This window comes from Oratosquilla oratoria, chromosome 28 (genome assembly GCF_046742065.1).
Source record: "Oratosquilla oratoria isolate Oo_2021 chromosome 28, ASM4674206v1, whole genome shotgun sequence".
Lineage (NCBI taxonomy): Eukaryota > Metazoa > Arthropoda > Malacostraca > Stomatopoda > Squillidae > Oratosquilla > Oratosquilla oratoria.
The window spans coordinates 720,847-748,133 of NC_134804.1; the positions used below are offsets into that span (position 1 = coordinate 720,847).

Here is a 27,287-nt window from a genome sequence, read left to right on the forward strand (position 1 = left end):
AATAAATAAAAATCAGACAGACAAATGATAACAAAACAAAAACAAATAATATAAGATAAATTATAATCATTACAGCATCTTACTTAGGTATTTATCTAAATGATTCTTAAAGCTTCGAACTGAACTACATTGCACTACCTGTGCAGGAAGTTTATTCCATTCATTAACTACACGGTTGGCAAAGTTGTTTCTACCTACTTCCAAATTGAATCTATTTCCGGAGAGTTTAAGACCATTGTTTCTTGTCTGATTCTCATTCAATGTAAAAATTTGGTCACTTCTGATGTTGTCAATTCCCTTTAGAATATTAAAGACCTGTATCAAGTCACCTCTGAGTCTACGCTTTTTTAGGGAAAACAGATTCATATGTTTTAGTCGATTTTCGTATGATTTATTTTTGATATTTGGAATCAGTTTTGTGGCTCGCCGTTGTACTCTTTCCAATCTGTCAATGTCTTTAATGAGATTCGGTGACCATACGGAAACAGCATATTCCAAATGTGGACGAACTAACGATTTATATAGCTTGTTAATGAGTGATGGACTTTTGAAATCAAATGATCGCGCAATCAGTCCCAGAATCTTATTTGCTTTCTCAGAGGCTGAAATACACTGCTTGGATGATTTGAGGTCGTTACTGATAATTACGCTGAGATCTTTTTCACTATCCACTTTTGTTAACGAATTTCCAAATAACTTGTAATCGTACTTACTGTTATTTTTACCTATGTGCATTACCTTGCATTTACTTGTGTTAAATTTCATTAGCCACTTTTCAGACCATTGCTGTAATTTATCTAAATCTTCTTGAATATCTAATTGGTTTGAGTGATCATTTGCCACTCCGCACAGTTTTGTATCATCAGCAAATTTGGAAACAGTAGATTTTAGTCCATGGTCTATATCATTTATATATACTATGAATAGAAGTGGCCCAAGAACGGAACCCTGAGGAACTCCACTTGCAACACTTTTCCATCCAGAAGTTTTTCCATTTAAAACAACTCTCTGTTTTCGATCATTCAACCAACTACTAGTCCAACCTAATAGGCTACCACTTATTCCATGCAAAGCTAATTTAGTAAGTAGTCTTTCGTGTGGGACGGTATCAAAAGCTTTTGCAAAGTCTAGATATATTAAATCTATATTGTTTCTTTTGTCATAGTTCGAGATAACTGGCTATCATTTATCAAACGGTTACTTTCTAAATGATGTTCGATAGCATCTCTGATGATAGTTTCCATTATTTTTCCTACGATTGAAGTCAAACTTATAGGCCTATAGTTATTTGGTTTCTTTTTGTCACCTTTTTTGAATATGCTTTCGCGGCTAGTGATCAAAAGATCAAGTAAGTTTCCATATCTTGTAGGCTCTTTTACAAGATATTCTCTTGGGACATCTCCGGATATGATGGATTTCTTGAAAATAATTTCTAATGGAACAACAATCTCATTTTTCATTTCCTTTAAGATTCTTGGATGCCAACCGTCAGGCCCTGGTATTTTATTAACTTTGAGTTTGTCTATACACCTTTTAATTTCCCACATCTGATCTACAGGTCTTTCGTTTAATTTTGCCTCCCAATCTGTAAGCTGAAGCTCCTGACGTAGTTCTATGAACTGAGCTTTACTGAAATCGGGTATTTTAGAAACACAAGTATCTATTCTAAAATTGTTTAGGAGTTTGAATCTAACTACGTTGTGATCACTATTTGCAACAGATTCACTGACTTCTACATCAATTACCATGCTTTCGCGGCTAGTGATCAAAAGATCAAGTAAGTTTCCATATCTTGTAGGCTCTTTTACAAGATATTCTCTTGGGACATCTCCGGATATGATGGATTTCTTGAAAATAATTTCTAATGGAACAACAATCTCATTTTTCATTTCCTTTAAGATTCTTGGATGCCAACCGTCAGGCCCTGGTATTTTATTAACTTTGAGTTTGTCTATACACCTTTTAATTTTTTCTTTTGTTATATTTACCGTACCGAGTAAGTTTACCCTAGACTTTTCACAGCTTTCAGTTTGGAATTCACCTTGAGGTGTTTCGTTTACGAATACCGAGCTAAAATAATTGTTTAAGATATTACACATTCCTTCATTTGAATATTCAAGTTGACCGTCAGCAGATAATAGTGGACCAATGTGATTCCTAACAACCTTTTTATCTCTAATGTAACTATAGAATTCTTTGGGATTCTCTTTGGATTTCTCAGCGATGTTCATTTCGTATTGTCGTTTTCTTTTTCTTATTGTCTTTTTTAAATTTCTCTGTATTGATACATAACTTTCATAGTCATTAGATGCACCCGAGCACTTATATTTCTTATAAGCCTGTCTCTTTTTAGCAATACTTTTTTCAGTTTCTTTGTCGAGCCACTTTGGGCGAGCCTGATTTGGGGGACGTCTGTCCTTAAAAGGAATGTAAGTTTGAATCATCTTAGTGAGCGTATTTTGAAAAATTTCCCACATCTGATCTACAGGTCTTTCGTTTAATTTTGCCTCCCAATCTGTAAGCTGAAGCTCCTGACGTAGTTCTATGAACTGAGCTTTACTGAAATCGGGTATTTTAGAAACACAAGTATCTATTCTAAAATTGTTTAGGAGTTTGAATCTAACTACGTTGTGATCACTATTTGCAACAGATTCACTGACTTCTACATCAATTACCATGCTTTCGCGGCTAGTGATCAAAAGATCAAGTAAGTTTCCATATCTTGTAGGCTCTTTTACATGCTGAATTAAGTAATTGTCACCAAGAAAATCAAACAAGCGACTACCTATATGGCCATGTTCAAGGGTCATCCAATCAATGTCAGTAAAATTGAAATCACCCATTATCAATAAATCCCGGTTGCAGAAACTAGACAGTTCTTGAAATAACAGTTTGTCGTCTGCTCATGGAGGGTGATCATACTTCAATTCTATTATGAAAGACATGAAACCAGATAAGCATATAAATAAAATGTTCAGAGAAACCTACAATTTATTGAGGTCAATCAAAGTGCCATTTCCTTATATGGATGAAGAAATGATAAAGAAAATACTAACTACACTAATAAGACCAAAACTTGAGTACACAGCATCACTTTGGACACCCAGTACTAAAAAGAATATTAAGAAATTTGAAAGAACAAGCGACCTTCGGTGGTGACTAACGTCACCGCTTTGGAAGAAGAAGAAGAAGAAGAAGAAGAAGAAGAAGAATGCGAAGACAATATCTTATACGCCCTTTCTTCAAAATGTCGGGAAACATAGTACCTCGATCAATTCTGTTGGCTCGGCCAAAAACTGACAAAAGTTCCAAATTGAGTGAAGTTTATTTTTAATTATATATAAATACAAAGAGCGCCAACCAAACTAGCACCCACTCTCGCCGAACTAACATATGAACAAAGACTGTCCAAATTGAATCTACCAACTTTGGAACAAAGAAGAGAAAGAGGAGATTTGCTGACTATCTACAGAATAATGAAAGGAATGGAAGTTTTAGACAGGAATGACTTGTTAGTGTGGGATAACAGTAAAACAAGAGGACAAGGAAAAAACCTGAAAAAGGAGTTATAGAAAAAACTTGAAAAGGAACAGCTTCCCACACAGAGCGATAGATACATGGAACAAATTAGACAATGAAACAGTATGTGCAAACACTATACAAGATTTTAAGATAAAACTTGATGCGGAGAGATACAAAGATGGGTCACCACGAGCATAGCTCCCTTCCCATATATTACAACTGGGTAAATCCCAATGCTGTACTATTTCTCTAGGGAAAACTGACATGAAGTTTTTGTTCATGAATTCAGCCATTTCTAAATCTTCAATATATTCTATATTTTCGTGGCATAGATTCACCATTTCCTGTTTACTCTTAAGTTTAACCATTCACATATCTGTAGAATAGTTGGGGTTAATCTTTACATTTTTCTATGATGTCTTTATTGTAGTTTCTTTTTTCTCTCTGCACATTTTTACATATTCATTTCTATGGTTGATATATATTTGCCATTTTCCAGGTTTTTTATATTTTTTCCATCTTTTCCAAGCTTTATCTCTCTTATCTTTTGCCTCACTGCATCTTCTGTTGAACCAGCACTTAATGTACATCTTTTCCTGTGTCTGTTTTGGTACATATTTATTCACTCTTTCATTATAAATTTTCATCAAACTTGTCCATTTCTCTTCCACTTATGTCTCTTCTTTGAAAAAGTTTTCCCAATTTACATTTTGAAAGAAGAGAAGAAGTGAGCTTTCACAGATTAGTTATAGAATAGGACGAGTCATATGAGAGGTACAAAGAAAAGAAAAGAGAAGTAAAGCATAAGGTAAAGGAGGCAAAAAGGAGAGCAGATGTGAAATGGGGTAAGAGTATGACAGAAAATTTTGAAAGTAATAAAAAGATGTTTTGGAAAGAAATTAAGAGAGGAAGAGGAGGCGAATCAAGTAGAGAAGAAAAGGTAAAAGGTGCAGATGGAGAGATGATAATGGAAGGGTAGGCAGTAAGGGGAAGATGGGCAGAGTATTTTAGGGAGTTGCTAAATGTGAAGGAGGATAGGGAGGGAAAGATAGTTGCAGTGGGAAGTGCTAAGAAAATGACCATGATGAGTGAGCAAAATGGAGGAGAAATAAGGAAGGATGAAGTGAAGGCAGTTGTTAAGATGATGAAAGCAGGTAAGGCACCTGGTCTGGATGGATGCCATGCAGAATGTCTAAAAAAAGGAGGTACAGTGATGGTGGACTGGCTGGTGTGGTTATCTAATGTTTGTTGGAGAGAAGGTAGAGTGCCGGAGGACTGGAAGAGTGCTTCTATAGTTTCACTTTACAAGGGAAAAGGGGACATGTGTGAGTAGTAGTTTCAGAGGGATTAGCTTGTTAGGTGTAGTTGGGAAGGCTTATGGGTGGATCATGATAGGGAGGATTAGGAGAGGAACAGAGGGAGTGATTGGTGAGGAACAGTGTGGAGTTAGGACAGGTAGAGGTTGCATAGATCAGATTTTTGTGGTAAGATAGATATGTGAGAAAGCTATAGGAAAAGGTAAGGATGTTTTTTTTTGGCTTTTATGGATCTGGAAAAGGCTTATGACAGGGTAGACAGGAAGACACTGTGGGAGGTTATGCAGATATACGGGATAGGAGGACAGCTTCTAGGAGCTGTCAAGAGTTTTTATGAGAGTAGTAGAGCATGTGTCAGGATTAGAAATGGAGAGAGTGAGTGGTTCGAGGTGAAGGTGGGACTTTGTCAGGGATGTGTTATGTCACCCTGGCTGTTCAACTTATACATGGATGGGGTAGTGCGAGAGATAAATGCAAGGGTGGTGGGTCAGGGATTGCAGATGGTTAAAGAAAATGGAGAAAAGTGGGAGGTGAGCCAGCTGTTGTTTGCAGACGACACTGCGCTTGTAGCAGGATCAGAGGAGGGATTGAGGAAGTTGGTGAAAGAGTTTGGGAGAGTATGTGAAAGAAGAAAGGTAAAGATAAATGTGGGTATATGTAAGTTGATGAGATGTACAATGGGTGAAAGTGGCAGCAGACTGGAAGTGAGCATTAAGGGAGAGTGACTGGAGGAAGTGGATAGTTTTAGATATTTGGGTGTGAATGTGGCAGGAAAGGGTGGAGTGGAGATGGAGGTAGAATGTAGATTGAGAGAAGCAAGTAAATGCCTTGGTGGATTAAATAGTGTAATGAGGAATAGATATTTGGAAATGGATGCTAAGAGGAGATTGTATGAAGGAGTGATTGTGCCAACAGCACTGAATGGGGCAGAAACATGAAACATAAGAGAGGAAGAGAAAAGGAGTTTGAATGTGTTTGAGATGAGGTGTCTGAGAAGTATGATAGGGGTTACTAGGCTGGATAGAGTGAGAAATGAGGAGGTGAGGAGGAGAACAGGGGTGGTAAGGGAGTTGAGAGATAGGGTGGATGAAAGAGTATTGGGATGGTTTGGACACATGGAAAGAATGAGTGAAGAAAGATTAGTAAAAGAGGTATGGAAGGCAGATGTGGAGGGTGTGAACATGAGGGGATGACCTAGGATGAGATGGATAGATGTGGTGAAAGGGGCTTTGGGGAAGAAGGGAATGTCTGTTGAGGAAGGACGAGAGAGGATAGAAGACAGGGGTGAATGGAGAATGGTTGTATATGGATGATGTTGTGATGCGTGAGGTGGAATGGGTAGGGGAATGGGGGGTGAGATAGTATGTGTGAGAAAAATTTGATGCAGCCCAAAGGGATTTTTCCCTGTCTTCTCCTTTTCTGCATGAGGGGACAGAGAGGGGGGGGTTGCCGATTTAATGAAGCGGCCTCGCTGTGTCTTGTGACACTGCCTCTGACCCAGGGCAGTGGACAAGATGCAGGGATGACCCGTCATCCAGGAGGTGCCAAGATAAGAGGGAGGGTGGAGGGGAGTGTAATAGGGATGGAATGGGTGGGAATGGTTTTCATGCCTTTTTCTTTTTGGCTACCTCCCTTGTAAGGGGGAAAAAGCCTTTGGTATATGTACATTTTGAAAGAATTTCTATTTTTCACTGTCATCTCTTTCCAACAGATTTCCTTGCAGTTAAAACCTCCCATAAGTACCAGGTTACCTCCATCCTTAAGCATCTCACTTAATGAATGCCTTATATCATCTAACATTTTTTAATGTTCACCCTCTTTCCAAGAGCCCATTTTTGGGGGCATATAAATCACCACAAACTTTCTACTTTTCCTGTCACTGTCTTCAACTTCATGATCATTTCCACACTGTTTTTACCCTCTGTAACCTTCATCACATTTAAGTTTCTTGGCCAAAACATGATTCCTCCTTGTTTCTCATTTCTGTTTTTAATCCAATAATTACATAATCCATGTCCAACACTATCTGGCAGTAGTAGACCCTTTAATTTTATCTCCACAATTCCCATTATGTCTGGTTTTTCTTCTGACAGGTAATCATTTAGTTCACTCAATTCTGAGATTAATATGTCATATAGGCCACTTTAATTTTTTCTTCTCCATCCCGTTTTCTGTTCCTTTTGTTTCACATACTTTGGTATACCATTTTCTCAGCCTCATGTTTAAGACTTTCCAATAGAACTCCTTGCTTTTGGTCTCAGTTCTTTTTGCTTCCCCCCACCTCAACATTCATTTCTATTTTTAACCATAGATTGTTGTAATGATCACTCTTTGCTACCTTACCTGATTTTGCTAGTATGTATTCTGCTACCATTTGTGATCTTAGCTTTATATTTAGGGGTCAATTTTTTTTTCTTTAGGTATGTTAAATAAGTAATGAGAAAATGTCACAAGTGACACTATTTATTCTAATAAGCTTACAAAACTTTGTCTCCTTCAAAATAATTGCCTCTCGCATCACACACTTCTGCATGCATCTCTCCCAATCCTGGAAGACCTCCTCAAAGTTTTTTTTCAGTAGTTCCTTCAGGTAACTTTCTGATGTCTTTTTCAGCTCCTCTGTTGACTGGAATCTGGTTCCCCTGAGGCTGTCTTTCAAGCGTGGGAACAGGAAGAAGTCACAAGGGGCTAGGTCAGGGCTGTAGGGTTGGTATTGTACCACTTTCATTCCCTTGTCGGCCATCTAGGTGGTCACCAGTGTTGACTTGTGGCATGAAGCAATGTCCTGGTGGAACCACCACTGACCACTCCTCCACTGCTGAGGCCTCTTCTTCCTCATCTTCTCCCTGAACCTTTTCAGAACAGTAAAGTAATATTCCTTATTGATGGTTTGACCCTGAGGAACCCATTCAATGTGAATGAGCCCCTGGAAGTCAAAGAAAGAAATGACCATGGCCTTCTCTTGAGACCTGCTCATCTTTGCCTTTTTGGGTCTGGGGGAGGTCGCACGCTTCCACTGAGCACTCTGACATTTGCTCTCAGGGTCATAGGTGAACACCGAACTCTTGTTGCAAGTCACTACCTTATTCAGGAAACCTGAATCAGCCTCTATCATTTCGAGAATGTCAGTGCAACATTCCACACAAAACTGCCTCTGGTCATCGGAGAGGATCTTTGGCACGAACTTGGCACAGACTTTGTGGAACTTCAGATCTTCGGTCAGAACTGCCTCTACTGTGCCAATACTAATACCAACAGCTTCAGATATCATCCTCACAGATATTCAACGGTCTTGCATCACTAACCTTTGCACTTCCTCAATGTTTTCCTCCTTGCATGCACTTTTCAGTGCTCCAGATCCGGGTTCATCCTCAACCTGTTCATTTCCTTCAGAAAATCTGTTATACCACCGATAGAAACTTGCTTGGCTCATCTGTTCATCCCCATAGGCCTCCTTTAACATTCCATATTCTTCTTGTTTGGTTTTCCTAAGTTTAACACAAAATTTGATGGTGTAACATTACTCCATGTTTCCCTACATCTTGACAAGTGTTCACAGATCGGCAAACCGAATCAGACTGGTTCCTCCATGTTCACTGCTGCACTCAGACTTACAAATATAGAAAGTTGCCAGTTAGTCATTTTATAGAATATATGTACAGTGGCCGCGAAAAGTTTGGGCGCAAAATTATAGGCTCCCCAACTTTCAGCTAAACTCAAAACATGCAAAAAAATACAACTTTCCGCCCAAACTTTTCGTTATTTTTCAATGCTAGCGTTTGTACCCGTATTTAGCCGAGACAATACTCACTACTTAGCAACTCTGTTTAGGCGCACTCGATGTCACGTGGAGTCAGTTTCTAAACATCTCTCACGGGGAGTAGTCTTTTTTTTGCGGTGGTCTCTGTTTTGTGCCTTGATATCTCCGTAATGGGAAGTGGTAAAGAGCTGGGAAGAGACACAGTTGTTACAATCATAACCCTCTATAAGAAGGGTTATAAGTGTAAAGATATTGCTACTCGTGTGGGAATTGGAGTGCGTCAAGTGCAAAAGTAGACCAAGAAATTTCGAGACGGAGGAAGTAACATCATTCCTACTCCAAAGCATCGCTCTGGTCGGCCAAGGAAGATATCAAATCGTACTTCTACAGTTATTAGGAGGCAGTTAGATAAAGATCCAATGCTCACAGCTCGAAAACTGAAAGAAAATAACCCTGCACTGCTGCATGATGTGTCTGTAAGATGTATTTCTGATCATTTAGCCAAAGACTTACAATACCGTAGTTGCTGTGCTAAAGTTCTTCCCCTCCAAAGTGCAAAAAACATACGTGATCGCATAGCATTTTGCAAGAAATATAAGAACTGGTCCTTAGAAGACTGGGAACGAGTATTGTGGAGTGATGAGTCAACGTTTGTGGTGTCGTCGGGCTGCAGGTCGAAGCGTGTGAGGCGCCCCAGGGGGTCTGACCCTAATGACCCTCGCTATACAGCTAAAGTGGTGAAACATGCTGCAAGTCTTATGGTGTGGGGATGCTTTGCATTTGGTGGAGTTGGCAATTTAGTGTTTCTTGCACAAAATGAGAGTGTAAATCAGCACACTTATTTTGAGTTATTGTGTGATAACCTGCCTGAAAGTTTTGAAAAGTGCAATGCTAGTTGGTTTATGCAGGACGGAACTCCTGCTCACACAGCTCGGTCTGTTACCCAATGGTTAGAAGACTGTGGTGTTGATTACTTCAAAAAATGGCCTGGAAATTCTCCAGACCTAAATCCCATTGAGCACGTATGGCATATAATTAAAAAACAGCTAAGCTAAAAACAGAAATACAGGATATTTGGGATAATATTATTCCTCAACACGTACAAAACCTGGCAAGATGCATCCTGGCACGTTTGGAGAAGGTCATAAAGCTTAAAGGAAAATCGCTTGGTAAATAAGGTATGTAATAAGTCATTTATAGGTCTTTAAATGATTATTTAAATGTCACAAGTGTTTACATTTGTTACGCGCCCAAACTTTTTGCGGCCACTGTATGTGTACTTCACCATGAAGTAGTATTTTGATCAAATCATATTTAATGTCTCACATGACATTTTCTCATTACTTATTGAACATACCTTGTACTTGTTCCATTTCTTTTTTACTTCTTTGTCATCATCTTGTACTTCTTTTAATATTATTTTTGCAATTTCTTTTTTTGCTTTTTCTCTCAAGTACCTAACCGAACCATGTTTTTCCTTTACAAAGGAGGAGCATGCCAACAGGAGACCTTTTGGTCCATAACTAGGTCAGATGCAAAAAATATATATATATATATAAATAAGCAAATAAATAACAATTATAATAATATAAATAATAGTAAGTAAATAAATAGGTAAAGTTAAATAATAAACAACCAGGTAAATAGTAAATAATAAACAACCAGGTAAATAGTAAATAATAAATTGACAGATAAATAATGATAAATGATAAGCAAGCAAATAATAATAAACAGATAAATAATAACAAACAAATGATATAAAATAAATGGCAGGCATTACAGCATCTTGCTTAGGTGTTTATCTAAATGAATCTTAAAGTTTCGAACTGAATTACATTGCACTGCATCTGCAGGAAGTTTATTCCATTCATTAACTACACAGTTGGCGAAGTTTCTATCCGCTTCCAAATTAAATAATATTTCATGACAGTTTGAGACCATTATTTCTTGTTGAATTCTCAGTGTCACTTTTGATTTTGTCAATTCCTTTTAGAATCTTAAAGACCTGTATCAAGTCACCTCAAGTCTACACTGTTTTAGTAAATTTTTGTATGATTTATTTTTTATATTTGGAATCAGTTTTGTGGCTTGCCATTGTACTTTTTCCAATCTGTCAATGTCTTTAATGAGATTTGGTGACCATACAGAAACAGAATATTCCAAATGTGGACAATTTAACAATTTATAATCTTGTTAATGAGAGATGGACTTTTGAAGTCAAAAAATCACACAATCAGCCCTAGAATCTTATTTGCTTTCTCAGAGGCTGAAAAACAATGCTTAGATGATTTGAGATCCTTACTAATAATTATGTTGAGATCCTTTTCACTATCCACTTTTGTTAACAAATTTCCAAATAACTTGTAATCGTACTTACTATTATTTTTACCCATGTGCATAACATTTACTTGTGTTAAATTTCATTAGTCACTTTTCAGACCATTGCTGTAATTTATCTAAATCTTCTTGAATACCTAATTGGCTTAAGTGATCGTTTGCTATTCTGCACAGTTTTATCATCGGCAAATTTGGAGACAATAGATTTCAGTCTGTGGTCCATATCATTCATAAATACTATGAATAGAAGTTGTCCAAGAATGGAACCCTGAGGAACTCAACTCATAACATTTATCTAGAAGTTTTGCCGTTTAGCACAACTCTGTTTTTGATCATTCAATCTATTACTCGTCCAACTTAATAGGTTACCACTTATTCCATGTGAAGCTAATTTAGTAAGTAGTCTTTCATGGGGAATGATATCAAAAGCTTTTGATGAGTCTAGATATATTAAATCTATATTAATTCTTTTGTCATAATTTGATATGACTGTGTCGGAGAATTCAAGTCACGGAAGAACATTTCCATCTGAATCCATGCTGGCTATCATTTATAAAACAGTTACTTTCTAAATGATGCTTGATAGCATCACTGATGATAGTTTCCATCATTTTTCCTATGACTAAAGTCAAGCTTATAGGCCTGTAATTATTTGGTTTCTTTTTGTCACCTTTAATCCATATACTACAATACCCTTTTTTTTATGCACTGTATCTAACCCAATTTGCTTTTTCTTTGATTACTTGAATAATTGTGTCCTTTGCATTTTCCAGCATTTCTTGTACTATTTATTTAAAAACTGTCTTTATTTTCTGTTTTCATTCCATTTCTTAATCTTCTGCAAATCTTCCTAAGTTTTCTTCAATTCTTTCAGACATTGCCTGCATTTTGTGTCTTACCTTTTTAAATTCTCACTATTGGTAGTATAATTGTTTTTCATCTTTTCATTTTCATATTTAACCTCAATTAGTTCTTTTTTCAATTCACTTAATTCATTATTTTGGAATTCTTCTTTAGTTCAAATACCTCTCTATTTACTTTAAAATAGTCTTTCTTTAAAATCACAATCTCTTTCCTTAATTCCATGAATTCTTTCTTCCATGAGCTTCTATCAAAATTCATCTCTCTTTCCATGTCTATGACTTTTTTTTTTTTTTTTAATACATACCAATGTTTTTTTTTTTTACTTACCAATGCCAGAAAATGGGTCTTCATTATACAATCTACTAATCCCTCTTGGGGTTCCAAAGCCTCTATTTATATTTAGTTTCGATACAGTGCCTCCAGATGGGTCTGTGTTTATGTCGACATTCAAATCAAACTTGTCGCTGCTTTCTCTTGATCTGCCTTGATTCACTTGCATCTCATGATCAACATATTTAACACTGCACAGAGATTATTTTGGGCAACCACAAGTGCTCTCTCTCCCACTCAAGGCAACCCATTCTTGCTTTCCTTGCACTGTTGAGAATTTTTGTCTTATTCAGCAGCCTACAGAACTCCAGTTGACAGCTCAGTGGTTCATTGTGTATTTAGCTAGTTGTATTTTGCGGGAGGAGAGCTATGCACGTAGTGACCCGCTGTTGTATCTTTCCGCATCCAGTTTTTTCTTGAAGTCATATATAGTTTTAGCACTCACTGTTTCCTCTTTCAGTTTATTCCAGATATCTATTACTCTGTGTGGAAAGCTATTCTTTTTTCAGATCTCTTCTGTAACTGTCTTACTTTACCTAGTTTACCGTGTTGTATTTTACAGGCCTGGAGCTATGCTCATTATGACCCGTTTTTGTATCTCTCTACATCTAGTTTGCTTTTGAATTTGTGTATATTTCTGGCATTAACTGTTTCACTGTTCAATTTGTTCCAGACGTCAATCACTCTGTGTGGGAAGCTGTTCTTTTTCAGGTCTCTTCTATAGCTGTCTTTCTTTAGTTTCTTTTCGTGTCCTCTTGTTTCTCTTTTGTTCCATTTTAATAGGTCATCCCTATCAAGAACTTCCATTCCTTTCATAATTCTAAAGATGGTCAACAAATCACCTCTCTCTCCCTTCTCTGTTCTAGTGTTATCAGTTGTAATTTCTCCAATCTTTGTTCATATGTTAAATTTGATAGTATAGGTGCCATCTTAGTCGCTACTCTCTGGATTCTTTCTAATTTTTTTATGTTTTTCTTTGTGATAGGTGCCCACAATGATGCAGCATATTCTAGTTTCAGTCTTATTAATGCAACAATTAGTTTCTTTACCATCCATGTAGTCGACGGCCACTTTCATAGATCTTAACAAATTGTAAGTCTCTCCAAATATCTTGTTTACATGTTTGTCAGGAGTCAAGTCACTTGAGACGATTACTCCCAGGTCTCTCTCTGATTTCACTTTTTTGACTTCTTTACCTCCAATCACATAGTTTCCTGGGACTCTATTTTTGCCTTTACCGAACTAGTTTCCTGGGACTCTATTTTTGCCTTTACCGAACTCCATTATGCTACATTTCTTGATGTTGAAATTCATTTTGTGTTTCTGACTCCACTCCCATACTCTATGTAAATCCTCTTGTAACAATTTGTTATCTTCTTCTGTTGTCACTCTCCTGAGCAATTTAGCATCATCGTCAAAGAAGTTCATGTAACATTTCACTCCTTCGTCCATATAATTTATGTATATGGCAAACATCAAGGGAACCAGAACAGAGCCTTGGGGAACGCCACTTTTTACTTCTTCCCATTTCGAGTTTTTCTCTCTAAGAACCACTCTCATTTTTCTTCCATTTAAAAAGTCCTTTATCCATTCCAACAAACTGCCTTGAATTCCTCCTATTTTTTCAATTTTGTCTATTAACTTTTTAATGTGGTACCTTATCAAAAGCCTTTTGTAAATCCAGGAAGGCGCAGTCTGTCCAACCATCTCTTTCTTGAACTATATCAATCACTATTGAGTAAAAGCATATTAGGTTTGTGGTACACGATCTTCCACTTCTAAATCCAAATTGTTTTGTATTTAATATATTGTTTTCCTCCAAATGGTTGATCCATCTGCTTCTAATTATCTTTTCATATATTTTGGCTATTGTACTTGTGAGGGATACTGGTCTAAAGTTTGTAGGACTTTTCCTGTTTCCTCCTTTGTGTATTGGCACTATGTTTGCATTTTTCCAATCTTGTGGTACTTTGCCCTCTTTTAATGAGAACTCTATTATCTTGTGTATCTTGTCAGTCAGTTCGTCCATGCATTCTTTTAATATCCAATTTGCAATTTCATCAGGACCATGTGATTTTCTAATATCTAGGCTTTTTATTTGATCTCTTATTTCCTTCTGTGTTATTGTTATTTCCTTCATTTTGGGTGAACATTCTAACTGATCATTCTCCCAGGGTTGACAGTTCTCAATTGTAAATACAGACTTGAAATGTCTGATCATAACATTTGCCATCTCTGTATCATCAGTGAATTCCTTGTCTCCTTTGCATAGTTTTACTATACCATGCTTGTCCTTTGTTTTGTCATTTACATACCTGTAAAAGAGTTTTGGTTGATCCTTACATTTATCTATAATATCCCTTTCATATTCCCTTTTTTCCTTCCTGCTTATGTTTACATATTCGTTTCTAAGTGCTTTGTATGTTTGCCAATTGGATGTTTTTCTATTTTTCTTCCATTTTTTCCAGGCTCTATCTCTCCTTGCTTTAGCCTCACTACATCTTTTGCTGAACCAACATTTTATATATTTCTCCTTGTGCTTTTTTACTGGTACGTATTTGTTTACTCCCTCATTGTACTTCTCTTTAAACATGTTCCACTTGTTTTCTGTCTTTGTTTTGTCATTTGTGAGCCCATCCCAATTTGCGTCTTGGAAAATTTTCTTTAGTTTATCAAAGTCTGTTCTGTTGCACATAAATCTTCCTTCTCTATGTTTATCATTTCTGTCCATATTGTAATGATCTTTTAATTCAAAGTCTATTAGTATGTGGTCACTTTTTCCAATAGGTGTTTTGTACTCCCTTTTGTTTACAATTTCTGGTTTAGATGTCAATATTAGGTCTAGTTTTGATGGTTCTTCATCATTTCTGTATCTAGTGTTTTCCTCAACCATTGTGTTAGTGTGTACTAGTCATATCCAGTATGGTGTTGCTCCACAGTTCTTCGCCTCCTTTGACTGTCATTTCTTCCCAGATTATTTGTTTAGCGTTAAAATCGCACATGATTACTAAGTTTCCACATTCTTTTAGCAACTCATTTAGTACCTCCATTGCTTCTTTCAATAAGTTGGAATGATCATCATTTGACCATACATGGGTCTTCGGTGGTACATATACTACTACAAATTTTCTGCTTTTTGTCTTTTTATGATCAATTTTAATCATGATTATTTCTGTGTTTCCTTTTACTTTGATAGTCTTGGTTATATTTAATCCTTTTTTGGTTAATATCATGACACCCCTCCTTTCTTTTCAGTTCTGTTTTTCGCCCATATGTTATATAGACCATGTCCCACAGTGGTTGTTAAAAGTGGTCCTCTCAACTTCGTCTCCACTATCCCCATGATGTCGGGTTTATCAGTCTCTAAGTAGTCATTCAGTTTGTTTAATCCAGAGATTATACCATCAATGTTTGTATATGCCACTTTTAATTTTGCATTTTCTTTTCTTTTTTGGTTTAGGTTTCCATTTTCTTGATGTACCACTTTTTCAACCTCAGGTCCAGCACTCTCCAAAAAAACTTTTTTTTTCCTCTTTTGTTCTCTTTTTATTCCTTTTGTTTGCTTCTATTCTAAGTGCTTTATCCTTCTCCTTCTTGTCATTCATTTCTTATTGTATTCTTAAATTCTTAAACTTTTCGCTGTTTGCCAGTCTGACCACTTTCGATAGTACTTCTTCTGCCATCAATTCTGTTCTTAATTTAATTTTTAACCACTTCAGTACGGGACTTAAATCTCGCGGGCAGCAGCCAATGCCAGCCGTATGACGTAACGTAATTTTATTCGCATCATAAAATATAGTCACCGCTTATATCGATCGTTCTCTCTTTCACCCGCGAATTTTGAAAACCACAGAGAATGGGATTCAGGGCACATTTGGGAGAATGTAAAAACACAGGGGCGACTACAATAAATATAATGAAGACGCCGATATGGCAGCGTCGCGAATCCACTTGCTCCTCATGACGCCTACGTGTGCGGCACCGTATGGAAGGGGTTAAGGGTCTGTGATGTTTGTCTTTTGCATATTTTCCTATTCTGTGGGTTCGTCAATTTCTTTTACCAGGTCAATTTCATCATCCTGAATTTCTTTGATAATTTCCTTACCCAGTTCCTTTTCCTCCTTTTCCTTTTGATATCTATGCATATCATGTTTTTCTTTAATTCCATGTACCACAATGCACTTTTGTTTATCTACTGTGTCTCTAACTAGACTTGGTTTCTTTTATTATTTTAATAACTGTCTCTTTTGTATTTTCTTCCATTTGTCCTTTAAGTATTTTTTTTTTAAAAGATATCTCTTGGTTTTCTCTTTCTACTTTTCACTTAAGTTTCTACTTGCATCCTCTTGTATTTCTTCTGTCCCATTTTGGTAGGTCATCCCTATCAAGAATTTTCATCCCTTTCATAATTCTGTAAATAGTTACCAAATCACCTCTTTCTCTTCTTTGTTCTAGGGTTGGTAAATTTAGTTTGTCCAATCTTTGTTCATATGTCAAATTGCAAAGTATTGGTGCCATCTTTGTCGTTGCTCTTAGAATTCTTTCTAGTTTTTCTTTTTTTTCTTTTCTTTTTTATTATGTGTCCATAGAGATGCTGCATATTCCAATTTTGGTCTTAACAGTGTAACTAGTATCTTCTTTACCATTTCCTCGTCCATGTAGTCAAAGGCCACTTTCATTGATCTTAATAAGTTAAAATTTTCTCTGACTATTTTGTTGACATGTTTGTCTGGTGTCATGTCATTTGAAGTAATACTCCTTGGTCCCTTTCTGAATTTACCTAGTTGTATTTTACAGGAAGGGGAGCTATGCTCATGGTGACCCATTTTTTTATCTCACAAGAACAAGTTTGTTATTAAATTCTTGTATGGTGTATGCACACACTATTTTTTCATTCTGTTTGTTCCAGATATCTATCACTCTGTGTGGGAAGCTATTCTTTTTCAGGTCTCTTCTCTAGCTGTCCTTTTTTAATTTCTTTGCATGCCCTCTTGTTTTTCCTCTGTCCCACTTTAATAAGTTCTTTCTATCAAGGAGTTCCCTGCCTTTCATAATCCTGTAGCTGGCTAGTAGGTCCCCTTGTTCTTTGTTCTAGGGTTGGCAATTCCAGCTCGGCCAATCTTTGTTCATATGTTAAGTTTGAAAATGTTGGAGCCATCTTTGTATTCTTTCTAATTTGCTTATCTTTTTTGTACTGGGTGACCATATCATTGCTGCATATTCCAGTTTTGGCCTTATCAGTGTTTGTAATATTTTTTTTTTATCATTTCCTTATTCAGGTATTTAAAAGCCACTTTTATTGATCTCAACATATTGTATGTTTCTCCGACTATTTTATCTATACAGTCAAACCTCGGTTATCGAACGCTTCTGTTCTCGACCAAATCGCTTTTCGACCAAAAAGTTCGAGAATTTTACGTCTCAGAACTCGACCAAATTTCGGCTCTCGAACAAACTCGAACGCTAAGGACGCGTCCTCCATAGCGCATTTGCGATCAAAGTTCATTCCGAGCAGACGTGTTCGTTCTTATTTACGTAAATCTGACTTTTTTTCATCTTTGCATCGTGTATTAGCCCCTAATCATGGGTCCAAAGAAAGCAAGTTCAAGTGGTGAAGAAAAGAGGAAAGTAGTGCGCAAAACTATTGAATTTAAAAAAGAATTATTAGCGAAATATGAATCTGGCGTTCGTGTGTCTGCGTTGGCTAAGGAGTTTGGGATGGCGAAATCGACGATAAGCACCATCCTAAAAAATAAAGACCAGGTTAAAGCAAGTGATGTGGCTAAAGGATCAAGTATTTTTAGCAAACAAAGGCCACAGGTATTGGAGGAAGTGGAGAAACTTTTGCTGATTTTCGTAAATGAGAAACAGTTAGCAGGTGATACTCTTAGTGAAGATGCAATTTGTGCCAAAGCAAGACAATTGTATGAAGATTTGATAAAAAAAGATCCTAGCATTATTCCGGAAGGGTTTGATTTTAAAGCAAGCAGAGGGTGGTTTGAAAAGTTTAAGAAAAGAAGTGGGATACACTCCATTGTTCGTCATGGGGAAGCAGCAAGTTCAGATAAGGAAGCCGCGGAAAAGTTTAAAGTGGAATTCGCAGATTACATCAAGGCCGAGCAATATGTTCCCCAACAAGTGTTCAATATGGACGAAACTGGACTTTTTTGGAAAAAAATGCCACGAAGAACTTACATCACACGTGAGGAGAAGTCGTTGCCAGGCCACAAACCAATGAAGGATAGGCTAACTCTCTTGTTGTGTGGTAATGCTAGCGGTGATTTTAAAGTAAAGCCTCTTCTTATTTATCATTCTGAGAATCCAAGGGCATTCAAGGCTAATAATGTTATCAAGGGTAGATTGCCTGTTATGTGGAGGTCAAACACAAAGGCTTGGCTGACGAGGCAAATTTGTACTGAGTGGGTGCATGAGGTGTTTGCCCCCGCCGTCAAGAAATATTTGGAAGAAAAGAATTTGCCACTACGCTGTTGTCTTCTGATGGATAATGCTCCTGCCCACCCTCCAGGTTTAGAAGAAGACTTGACAGAGGAATTTGATTTTGTCAAAATCAAATTTCTTCCTGCTAATACAACACCTTTGCTTCAACCCATGGACCAGCAAGTCATTGCAAATTTCAAGAAGCTCTACACCAAATTCCTTTTTCAACGATGCTTCGAGGTGACTAGTGACACGCAGCTAACCCTTCGAGATTTTTGGAAAAATCATTTTAACATCTACCACTGCATCACCCTCATCGACAAAGCCTGGAACCAAGTGTCATACAGAACGATGAATTCGGCATGGAGGAAATTGTGGCCCGAGTGTGTGACGGAACGAGAGTTTGAGGGGTTCGCGGGCGCAGGATCGAGCACAGCTGATGTTGGTGCTGAAGAGGAAGAGGAAGCCCAAGAGGAAACTCAACTTATTGAAGAAATTGTCAGGATGGGCCAAAATCTAGGTTTAGAAATGGACAACAGTGATGTCGAGGAGCTAATCGACGAACATCGTGACGAGCTGATAACAGAAGAACTCCAGCACCTTCAGGAAGAGCAGAAGAAGATGTTGACGGAGATGTCTTCTGATGAGGATGAGGGAAGGAAGGATGCCTCTACTGCTGATATCAAGGATATTTGTGCTAAATGGAATGATATCCAGAACTTTGTGGAACTTTACCATCCAGATAAAGCCGCAAGCAGTAGAGCCGTTTATGCATTTAATGATGTTGTTATTAGCCACTTCCGTAAAGTTCTAAAAAAAAGGGAAAAACAAGTGACTCTAGATAGATTCTTCATGAAAAGGAAGGAACACCCTGTGGCAACGTCTCCCCAACCGAAGAGAAGGGCGAGAGAGACGACACTTCCAGTCGACTTACCCGACGTTTTTATGGAAGATGATTCTCCTTCGAAAAATTGATGAAAATGTGCTTTTGTTCACATGATCTTGTACTGTATGTTACTCTATGTTACTAACAATTTTATGCCCTTTTTTCTATTTTTTTTTTTTATTGTATCATAACCTTTAATGTTCTGTATGTTACAGTTGGTAAAAAAACATACGAAATGTTTGCATTTTGTTTTTTTTTATACTTTTAGATAGGATATCTTTTATTAAAATAAAACACATGGTCTATTTCTACCCTTTTTTATTTATGGTAAACAGTATACAGTGCAGTTTATGGTGTAAAATAGTAAAAAAAAAATTAGAAAAAGTTGTTTTTTAGACTTGGAACGGATTAAAATTATTTACATTGATTATAATGGGAAAAATTGTTTCGGTTTTCGAACAAATCGCTTTTCGAACAGCCTTCTCGAACGGATTATGTTCGAAAACCGAGGTTTGACTGTATGTTTATCTACAGACGTCTTTGGTGATGATTACTCCTAGGTCCTTTTCAGAATTTACTTTACTTCTTTTTCATCAATTTTATATTGTCCTGATAATCTATTCTTGTTTTTCCCAAATTCAATTATACTGCATTTCTTGATATTGAATTCTATTTCCCATTTCTTGCTCCATTCTGAGACTTTGTTCAGACCACTCTGTAAGGACTCACAGTATATTTCAGAACTTATTGTCTTTAATAACTTTGCACCATCCACAAAGAAGTTTATGTAACATTCAATACTTTCATCCATGTCATTTACATATATACCAAACATTATCAGAGTTAACACTGACCCCTGTGGAATGCCACTACTCATTTCTTCCCACTTTGAATATTTGTCCCTGAGCACTACTATAATTTTTCTTCCATGTAGGAAATCCTCTATCCAATTCAATAGTTTTCTATGTATGCCTCCTATTGCTTCCAGTTTAGCAATTTTCTGTGTGGTACCTTATAAAAAGCTTTTTGTAAGTCCAGGAAGGCACATCTACCCAGCCATCCCTTTCTTGCAATATATCTATCAACCTTGAATAGAAACAGATAAATTAGTGGTACATGATCTTCCCTGTCTGAATCCAAATTGCCTCGGGTTCAATATATTGTTCTCCTCCAGATATTTTGTCCATCTATTTTTGATGACTCACAAATTTTAACTATTGTACTCATTAGGGATACCAGTCTATTTGTTGGGTCTTATATATTGGCACTATGTTGGCATTTTTCCAGTCTTCTGGTAATTTTCCTTCCTTGAGTAAGCATTCAATTATTTTGTATATTTTTCCTATTAGTTCTATACATTCTTTTAGTATCCAGTTTACAACTCCATCTGGGCCATGTGATTTGTTAATGTCAAGCTTTAGTATTTGATTTCTTATTTTACTCTGTGTGAATAACCATTGTTTGCAATATTAGTGAGTGCATGTATGCCATATATTTATCTAGCTGTATCATCTTATGGGAACGGGAGCTACACTCATGATGTCCCATTTCTGTATCTATTGCTCTTAAACTCATGTATGGTTTTTGCACACACTACTGTTTCATCTAATATGTTCCGTATATCCACCATTCTGTGGGGAAAGCTGCTCTTTTTCAGGTCTCTTCTATAACTCTCCTTTTAGAATTCCTTCCATATCCCCTTGTATTTCTCTTATCCCAATTTAATAAGTCTTTTCTATCAAAGACTACCATACCTCTCATGATTCTATAGCCAACAAGTCATCTCTTTCTACTCATTGTTTTAGAGTCGGTAATTCTAGTTTTGACAATCTCTCTTCATATGACAGTTTTGAAAGTGTTGGTGCCATATTTGTAGTTGCTCTTTGGATTCTCTCAATTTTTCTCATACTCTTTTTGGAACTGGGTGACCATAATGTTGCTGCATATTCCAATTTTGGCCTTATCAGTGTGACTAGTATTTTATTTACAATTTCTTCATCCAAGTAAGTAAAAGCCACTTTTATTGATCTTAGCAACTTGTAGGTTCCTCTGACAATCTTGTTTATCTGTTTATCTGGGACATGTTCTTTGTAATGATTACACCCAGGTCTTTTTCAGACCCCACTTTCTTTACTTCATTTGCACCAATTTTATATTGTCCTGATATATATATATATATATATATATATATATATATGTATATATATATGAGTGGGAAGTGAGCCAGCTGTTCATTGCTGACGACACTGCGCTTGCTGCAGGATCAGAGGAGGGATTGAGGAAGTTAGTGACAGAGTTTGAGAAGGTGTGTGAAAGAAGGAAGCTGAAGATAAATGTGGGCAAAAGTAAGGTGATGAGATGTACAAGGGGAGAGAGTGACAGTAGACTGTAAGTGAGCATTAAGGGTGAGAAACTGGAGGAAGTGGATAGTTTTAGATACTTGGGTGCGAATGTGGCAGGAAAGGGAGGAGTGGGGGTGGAGGTAGAATGTAGATTGTGAGAAGCGAGTAAATGCTATGGTGGATTAAAAAGTGTAATGAGATATAGACATCTGGGAATGGATGCTAAGAGAAGGTTATATGAAGGAGTGATTGTGCCAAGAGCAATGTACAGGGCAGAAACATGGAACATGAGAGAGGAAGAGAGAAGGAGTTTGAATGTGTTTGAGATGAAATGTCTGAGAAGTATGATAGGGGTTACTAAGCTGAATAGAGTGAGAAATGAGGAGGTGAGGAGGAGAACAGGGCTGGAAAGGGAACTGGGAGATAGGGTTGATGAAAGAGTATTAGGATGGTTTGGACACATGGAAAAAATGAGTGAAGAAAGATTAGTAAAAGAAGTGTGGAAGGTGGAGGTGGAAGGAGTGAATATGAGGGGGTGTCCTAGGATGAGATGGATGGATGGGGTGAAAGGGGCTTTCCAAAAGAGGGGAATGTCTGTAGAGGAAGGACGGGAGAGGACAGAAGATAGGGGTGAATGGAGAAGGGTTGTGTATAGATGAGGCTGTGATGCATGAGGGGGAATGGGTGGGGGATGGGGGATGAGGAATTATGTATGAGAAAAAATTTGATGCAGCCCGAAGGTATTTCTCCCCGTCTTCTCCTTTTCTGCATGAGGGGACGGGGGGTCACCAAATTTATAGACCACAATGCACTTTAATTCTAAGCTATCAATATCAAACGAACCGTGGAGGCACATGCAGAAATTGAAACGTGGTATATATATATATATATTTTTTACTTTTTCCAAATTCCATTATGCTATATTTTTTAACCCCTTCCATACGGTGCCGCACACGTAGGCGTCATGAGGAGCAAGTGGATTCGCGACGCTGCCATATCGGCGTCTTGATTATATTTATTGTAGTCGCCCCTGTGTTTTTACATTCTCCCAAATGTGCCCTGAATCCCATTCTCTGTGGTTTTCAAAATTCGCGGGTGAAAGAGAGAACGATCGATATAAGCGGTGACTATATTTTATGCGATTATTATTACGACACGTCATACGGCTGGCATTGGCTGCTGCCCGCGAGATTTAAGTTCCATACTGAAGTGGTTAATGTTGAAGTCCACTTCCCACCTCTGACTCCATTCCCAAACCCTGTTCAGATCTCTCTGCAGCGACTCACAACCCATTTCAGTACTCACTTTTTTCAACAGTTTTCCATTATCTGATAAGAAGTTCATGTAACATTCCACACCCTCATCTATGTCATTTGCATAAATAGCAAACATTATTGGAGCCAATACTGATTCTTGTGGAACTCCACTAATCACCTCTTCCTAAGTAGAACTCTTATCTCTAAGCACTACTCTCATTTTTTTCCATGCAAGAAATCCTCTATCCATTTCAGTAGTTTACTTTGTATCCTTCCTATGGTTTCCAGTTTTCTTCTTATAATTTTTTTTGTGGTACTTTGTTGAAGGCTTTTTGTAAGTCTAGGAAAGCACAATCAGCCCATCCATCCCTTTCTTGTATCTATTAGTCTTGAGTGGAAACAGATTAAGTTTGTGGCACATGATCTTTTCTGTGTGAATCCAAATTGTCTCAGGTTTATTATAAGTGGATGTTACTTATATTGTCAGGGCCACAGGTGGATGAGTGCTTGAAGTTATAGGTTACATTTTTTGTCTGGTTGTCCATGAAGGGTAGTTTGAGACTGTGTGGAGTCTTTCCTACATTGAATGGTGCATCAGTCATCAGGGTGAGGGGTGAGATGGCTTGTCTGTGCAAAATTTCTTATGATTGTGCTCACTTGTTGTCTGATTGAGAGACCAACCCCAATTGAGTTGGGGGGCAACTGGCTGCAAAAAATCCTTTGCCACCAGCTCTACACAGATGGCACCAATCCCTAGGAGTAGCTTTAGTTACCAGGGCGAGTACCAAGGTGGTTTATTGGTGTGCTTGGTATGGGTATCATATGTGGTCTTTTCTGGATGGTGGGAATTTCATTGTACAACCAGAAGAAAATTTTGCCCAAATGTAATAAATACATTTGGGCAAAAGTTTTTTAGATAGATATATGAGATCTTATCTAGGCCTTCAACAAGGAAATTTCTAAATTTCTTTCCTATCTCTTCCAAGTTTATGTTGGAAAAGAGAAGGGTGACATCTGAGTCTGGTTTGAATTTTCATATTTCTTTTGTTATTTTCCTATTTTCTGGCGTACTTGGTTATCCCTGTACTGGGTTACTGACTGCCTGGTAACATGAAGTAGTGACTGCATGGTAGCATGCAACCTATTTCAGGTACTGTTTTAGGACACACCTATGGACTGGAGCAATATATGATTTGCTTATTGAGTAAAATCTTTACTAATAGAGAAAGAATACTACATTTTAATACATCTGTCCCATCTTTATACTGTTCCCATGAAACTGTCCTTCACCAGGAAACAGTAGGTCACCATTAGCAATGTGAAATCCAAATGGGGTAGAGTTACTTGTGGAGTTCACCAAGGGGTTTTGGGTCCCTTATTATTCATTATGTATGTAAACAATTTGAGCAATGGAATGAATAATAAAGTTAGTAAGTTTCCAGATGACACTAAAATAGGATGCCATATTAGTTGATGGTGGAGGTATGTCTAGAAAAGGAGTTGATGATAGCAAATACAGCATTTGGGAAGAAAGTGAAGCATAAGTACACATAGGAGAGGGTGGTGGATGGAACAGTATTAGATAAAACATTAATGGACTACATAGTGTTAACCAGGAGAAGAGTAGGAAGAGTTAAGGATGTACATGTTCTAAGGGGAGAGGGTGGGTGGAATATCAGATAATTTTTTGGTGGAAGGTAAGTTGAGAGTGGAAGATAGATGGAGAAAGAGGAAAATGACATAAAATAGGGAAATACTGAAAGTAAACTGCTTAAATGAGAAAGAAGAGGAAAAGGAGTACAAGAAGCTGAGAAATGAGTGGGAGGGAGTGAAGAATTGAGTAGAACTTGGAGTGGAGGAGGAATGGGGATGGTTCAAGGAGTCATAAGGTGTGCAAAGATGGTGTGTGGAACAAGGAGGATGGGTAGTGAGTGGTGGGATGAGGAAACAAAGAAGGTTGTAGAAGAGAAAAAATGAACACTCACAGACTGGTTACAAAATAGGATGACAGAATCATATGAGAGGTATAAAAGAGAGGACAAGTAAAGCATAAGATAAAGGAGGCAAAGAGGAGAGCAGATGTGAAATGGGGTTAGAGTATGACAGAAATTTTTGGAAGTAATAAAAAGATGTTCTGGAAAGAATTTAAAAGAGGAAGAGAAGGTGCATCAAATAAAGAAAATGTAAAAGGTGCAGATGGAGAAATGATAATGGAAGATATGTAAGAGAAAGATGGGCTGAGTATTTTAGGGTGTTGCTATATGTGAAGGAGGATAAGGAAGGAAAGGTAGTTGCAGTGGGAAGTGCAAAGAAAATGACAATGAGGAAAATGGAGAAATAAGGAAAGATGAGGTGAAGGCAGTTAACCCCTTCCATACGGTGCCGCATACGTAGGCGGCATGAGGAGCAAGTGGATACGCAAGGCTGCCATATCGGCATCTTGATTATATTTATTGTAGCTGCCCCTGCGTAATGACATACTCTCTAAACTGTCTTCATCACATTTTCTATGGTTATCAAAATTCACGGGTGAAAGAGAGAACGATCGATATAAGCGGTGACTATATTTTATGATGCGAGTATTATTACGACACATCGTACGTCTGGCAGCTAATGCTGCCCGCGAGATTTTGGCCCATACTGAAGAGGTCAAGATAATGAGAGCAGGTAAGGCACTTGGGTTGGATGGGTCATACAGAATGTCTAAAAAAAAAAAAAGAGGTACAGTGTTTGGTTATTACAAAGTGGTAAAGGTACACTTCAGTGAGAGAATCGAATTATTTAAACTCCAATTCTCTCAGAACTATTTATTAAAAATATGTGAGGGATACACAAATAAGCCTACTGTCTTGGCAGTGGAACAATAAGGTATACAACATTTTATAGCACCACAAATAAATTGGCTTACATAATGCAGTTTAAACTTTATAGTATGATAGTATTAATATATATAGACATTTACATATATATGTGTGTATTTACCTAGTTGTATTTTACGGGAAGGGGAGCTATGCTCGTGGTGTCCCGTCTTCATATCTCATTTTATATAAACTATTTTTAAATTCATGTATTGTTTTTGCACAAACTGTGTGTGTGTGTATTTACCTAGTTGTAATATACGGGAGGGGAGCTATGCTCGTGGTGACCCGTCTTTGTATCTCTCCGCATCAAGTTTTATCTTAAAATCTTGTATAGTGTTAGCACATACTGTTTTGTTGTCTAATTTGTTCCATGTATTTATTGCTCTGTGTGGGAAACTGTTCCTTTTCAAGTTTTTTCTATAACTATCCTTTTTCAATTTTTTCCGTGTCCTCTTGTTTTACCGTTGTCCCACATTAATAGGTCGTTCCTGTCTAAAACTTCCATTCCTGGTCGATGAATGGAATAAACTTAGTAACCACGTAGTAAGCGCTGAAACTATCAGTTGTTTTAAAAAACGATTAGACAACTTTATGGATGGGGACGACAGGTGGTGATGGATACGGAGCTGCCTAGTGTAGGCCTTATGGTCTTTTGCAGTCTCCTTTATTTCTTATGTTCTTATTATTCTGTAGATAGTTAGCAAATCTCCTCTTTCTCTTCTTTGTTCCAGAGTTGGTAGGTTCAATTTGGATAGTCTTTGCTCATATGTTAGTTTGGCGAGTGTAGGTGCTAGTTTTGTTGTCGCTCTTTGTAATCTTTCTAGTTTCTTAATATTCTTTTTGGTACTGGGTGTCCAAAGTGATGCTGCGTACTCGAGTTTTGGTCTTATTAGTGTAGTAAGTATTTTCCTTATCATTTCTTCGTCCATATAGGTAAATGCCACTTTGATTGCTCTCAATAAGTTGTAGGTTTCTCCGAACATCTTGTGTGTGTGTGTGTGTGTGTGTGTATTTACCTAGTTGTATTATACGGGAAGGGAGCTATGCTCGTGGTGACCCGTCTTTGTATCTTTCAGCATCAATTTTTTTCTTAAAATCTTGAATAGTATTTGCACACATTGTTTCTTTATCTAAGTTATTCCATATATCCAGCACGCTGTGTGGAAGCTATTCTTTTTCCAATCTCTTCTGTAGTTGTCTTTTTTTGAGTTTCTTTTCATGACCTCTTGTTTTTCCATTGTCATTTTTTAGTAAACCTTTTCTGTCAAGGATTTCCATTCCTTTCATGATTATAAATATAGTCAGCAGATCACCTTTCTCTTCTTTGCTCTAGTGTTGGAAGTTCTAATTTCGATAATCTTTGTTTGTATGTTAA

The 27,287-nt window shown here is 37.3% G+C and overlaps 1 protein-coding gene across 21 annotated transcripts in view; it reads right to left on the reverse strand.

The window, feature by feature from the left end:
* LOC143040212 (uncharacterized) overlaps positions 1–27,287 on the reverse strand; it is a 317,769-nt gene that overhangs the window by 139,014 nt on the left and 151,468 nt on the right. The gene's annotated exons all lie outside the window — the stretch shown is intronic.